The sequence below is a fragment of the Alligator sinensis genome, unplaced genomic scaffold (assembly GCF_000455745.1).
Source record: "Alligator sinensis unplaced genomic scaffold, ASM45574v1 scaffold907_1, whole genome shotgun sequence".
NCBI lineage: Eukaryota > Metazoa > Chordata > Crocodylia > Alligatoridae > Alligator > Alligator sinensis.
Genome location: NW_005841925.1, coordinates 685,192 through 689,674, shown reverse-complemented (window position 1 = coordinate 689,674; position 4,483 = coordinate 685,192).

Below are 4,483 nucleotides of genomic sequence, written 5' to 3'. Positions count from 1 at the left end.
CCCCCCGAGTGCCCTGCCTCGGCCAACTCCGGCTCTTTGAGAAAAAAAAAACAAACCAAGAAAAGCCCCAGGGACTCACCACTCCTGCAGCAGCCCCAGGACTTCAGGGGCTCATGCAGAGCTCCCCCCACATGCAACAGGGCAGTGGGGGGCAGCAGGGGGCAGCGGGGATCGTCCCTCGCCAGCAGGAGCAGTTAGTCCTGGGGTTTTTCCGGGGTTTTTTTTTTCTTAAAGGACTGGAGCTGGCCTGTGTGGGGCACCCATGTTGGGGCTGGGGGAGTGAGGTGGGGAGGTCTGGGGGCCTCGTGCAGAGCCTCCCACACAGTGTGGAGTAGTGGGGGGCAGCAGGGATGGCCCCCTGCCTGGAAGCACCCGGTGAGCCAGGGTTTTTGTTTTTTGTTTTTTTTTCACAAGTCCAGTGGGAGCCGGGGCAGCCACTGCAAGGCTAGGAGAGGGGTGGGGAATGGGCCTGGCCTGGCTGATTCGGCTGCTGACGAATCTCTGAATCAGATTTGGCCGAATCAAATCGGGACAGTGATTTGAATCACTGAATCAAGTCACTGCCCCTGAATCAGCCAAATCCAAATCTGAAGCGAATATTAGCTGCTTCGCACAGGTCTAGTAACTAGGATGGGGCAACTGGGGCAGGTACTGGGGGAAAGGGACAGAAAAAAACAGTTGCTGCTACAGCTGCACAATTGTGCCAGTGGCAGCAGTGGTAACCAAATATCAGAGCTGCCCCTGTGTGTGTGGCCTCTGTCAACAAGTACCTTCTTCCATGGTTTCTTGATGCTGGGAAATGAGCTCACCCATTAGCAGCAATTCCTACCCAGCAATTGCTGAGAGCTCCATTTCTTGTACCTCCTGTTTCCCCATAGGTTTGGCCAGTACAGCCTCCCTTCACTCCAGTACCCCATCTGGGTGACCCTTCTCACCTTATCATTCCCTTTCTGCTCATATGCTTTTCACCCCATATACTAGTTCTTATCCTGCACTGGGTGGTTTCATTTTCTATCTTGCAGGAGATGCTGTAAAAACTAAAACAGCAAACAACAAGGAAAACTGATAACCTGCTGCTGGTGACTTTAGTCTGTTTTCCTCATTGTCTTTCTTGCCCAATTCCTGACTCTCCTCTTTCATGCCAGCAGAACCATTAGGCTGAGTTAGTTTTCCTACAGCTTGTACAGGTTTCGTGTTCATCCAACATAGATCTGACATTTTTTCCCCAAGATTTTTAATTCATTGAAAAGATTTCAAAGCCATAACAGGTCAGATTCCTGGGGGTATGATGGCAGTGGAGTAAAGGTGTTTGACTGCAGATCCAACTTGACAAGTTCAAACCTCTCTCAGGACTTGCAACAAAGGCTACTCCTGATCAACCCAGCTGTAAATTACTATGTGGTCCCTTCAGCTAGGGAAGCCAAAAGATGGCTGGCTGTTACAATAGATACATCACTCCATGGAGTGCCACTAGCTATGGAGACAGGCATGCCTTAACTACATTGTCCCAATGCATCATATAGGCTTGGGAGGACCTTGGGAGCTAGATTCTCAGTGGACGTAAATAGGTTTCATTTCACTGACTTCAATAGCATTTTGTTCATTATATCAGCCAAAGATGTAGCCAGAAGAGCATACCAACCCTCTGAACACCGGAAGGTGATTAAATGCTCTTTTGAGAGGAGTGGATGACTAAGAGAGTTGGTAAGGATGCAGAAAGCCTTTGACTCCGTGTTGCTGGTTTAAAACACACTGAAGCAAAAGTCACTAGATTCTAGACACCAAAAGCCTAATATGTGGTCCCAGTCCAGTTGCTAAACAGGTCCACAGCACAAAGCCCTTTCATCTTACATCGGGGTAGAGTCATGCCACTCATGTGTTGGGGAGGGGGTCTGCACTCCGCAGGATCTACTTTGCTGTAACAGTGAGCAACTATTTTCCCTATGGCATAAACATGAATGAAGATGAAGCCTGCCGTCACTGGCATATCTAACAGGCTCTGGAGACAGGCCATGGAATGAATGAATGAGCCATGGAGACAGAGTTCCCTTCTTCCTGTCAAAGATCCCTTCCAGGTCACTGTGCATGTTAGTAGGACTCTGTGCAGGGTGATTTTGCTGCTGCTGTCCTTTCTGTTAATCAGTCTGGCATTTCCAATTAACACAGAACACATTTTAAAAATAAAGAAAATAAGTATCAATACATGTCATACTCTTCCTTACCAGCACTCATATGTGATCTCCTGAGGCTCCTTGCAACCCTATTTTTCTAGGATTCTACTCCTCAAGACAGACACAGGAACAGGCTCAAATTCTAGTGACTGCTCCACTCCTATGCTCTGCTCAGTTACCAACACCCAGTGCCCATCCAGATTGACACCACTTGGCCTTCTGCCCTCAGCTTTAACATTTCTAAGATTTCTGCCTTTCTCTAGAAACAGCAGTCACTATCTCCTTAAAACAAGGAGATGCTGCTCTAACAGCCTATTACATAGGAGATGTGCACACTATGTACTCTCTCACAGGCACCTGTTTTGCCCTTTCCTGCTGTTGCCTCCTTTAATTTAATTTGCTCCATGACATTGTTGTTTTCCCTGTAGGGAATCATCACCCAGCAGTCAAGCACATTGACAGGGAGAGGAATCCGCCACGTTAATTAAAACTACATTTAATTATGATCACACATTCTGGAGGGGCTGGCTACTGGCAGGCATGCTGCTAGTAAGGGACATCATCAGTGATGCTGACATTACAGGAGCCAGAGATCATTCAACTGAATCTGTGCCTTGCTGTAATACTTTGCAAAAAAAACAAATGAAAGCCCCATAGGATATGAAGATCCCCATCTTGTATCAGTGGAGCACTGGCAGTTTATACCAGCTAATTATCTGGCCTCTGATAATTAATTTGATGATGACATTCTTGATAATCATTTTAGAATCCAACACATTTTAGCTGGTGGACAGCCCCTGCTGTTAGATTCCCATGCAACTGGCAGTGGTACTGCCTGCAAACACTGGAGCAAACTGACACTGGCAGGAGGCTTAGAAAAGCCTAAGTGTAATTAAAAATGCCCTAATATTTCACAGCTTATTCATGTCCTCCCCCCAGCTTGTCCATGACCTTTCAGGCTGCTAGGCTGAGCAAAAAAGTCCAGTTCTCCCTTAGTAGTGCCTGAAGCTAGCATGGTGTAAGTATACAGTAGCATACGAACAATTATTAGAAGGGGTACTTTAAATAGCTCAGAACTGCTGGCTCATAAAGCCCATTCCCATAGCATATGCAAAGGAGGTAGATCTTTGTTGGTTTTTAAAGGTCATTTGAGACTTTGAGTACTTGAGGATAATTTCTGAGCTGGAAGGCTGCCCTTTCACTCTCTCCAAACACTTGCAATGTTAGTGTTTTCTGCATGAGTGCCTCAGGGGAGACGTTAAAACTAAAGCAGAGGGGAAGAGAGAGGAACGTGATGGGCGTTTACAGGTGTTCTGGAAGGAAGTCTAAGTCTAGTAAGGATGCACAAGGAAGATGGTAGGAGTAACTGAATTCATGCTAATGCCCGTCTCCTTTTGGAGGGATGGTACTTTGCTGATGCATCCTATTTCAGCTGCTTTATGTTCACGCTGCCCAGTGACTCACTGAGAGTCGAATGAAAACAAGCTGTCCCTGTGCTTCGTCAAGTTATACTAGAAATAAATAAGTAACAAGCAAGCATGCATCAAAATGTCTTAGGGTTTCTCATAGTAAAATTCAGTCCCACAATTGGACACTAACTGTACAGCTGAATAAGCTTCATGTAGAATGCTTGACAGAACACAGTTACAAGGCCTGAAACACCTCCTGCTGCAGGCAGGGGCAGATCCAATGGTGGGGGCAGGGGGCATGCAGTGCATTTGATTCCTGATCCATCCAAAGTTTAAAGTCAACTGCCTGATGGAGGCAGCAGTACTTCTGTTCAGGCAACAGTGAGGGAGTCAATTGACTTCATGGCTCATTGTAGTCTACCTGATTCCTTTTAAACTCTTCACTACAGAGGCATTAATGACCATCTTTCCCTTTTTTATAATCTTTAATGGTTCCACTACTCAAGCTATCCTTTCTTATGCAATGCTGCTGTCTGCTAGCTGCTCCTAGTAAAGTAACTCCCATTTCAAAGCCCTGCACACTTTTTAAATTCTAGTTACTAACATTAACTCAGATGTGGAAATGTTAACTCAGGTAAACATTAGCCCAGGAGTGGAAAAAAACTTTCCATGAAGCATTGGATGCACTGTCAAGATACCCAAGAGACTAGATTTTGTTTTATGATTCTAAAAGAGACATACATTTAACTATAATTACTACAGAACTAATGACACAATATATTTTGATTATTTTTGCATTTTTATACAGGAAATGAATGCACATTCCAACAAAGTTGTTTTTTTGCTTCAATTTTAAATGTCATAATATAGCTCTAAGCCCCTAACTTATTTGTGAAGTTTCTA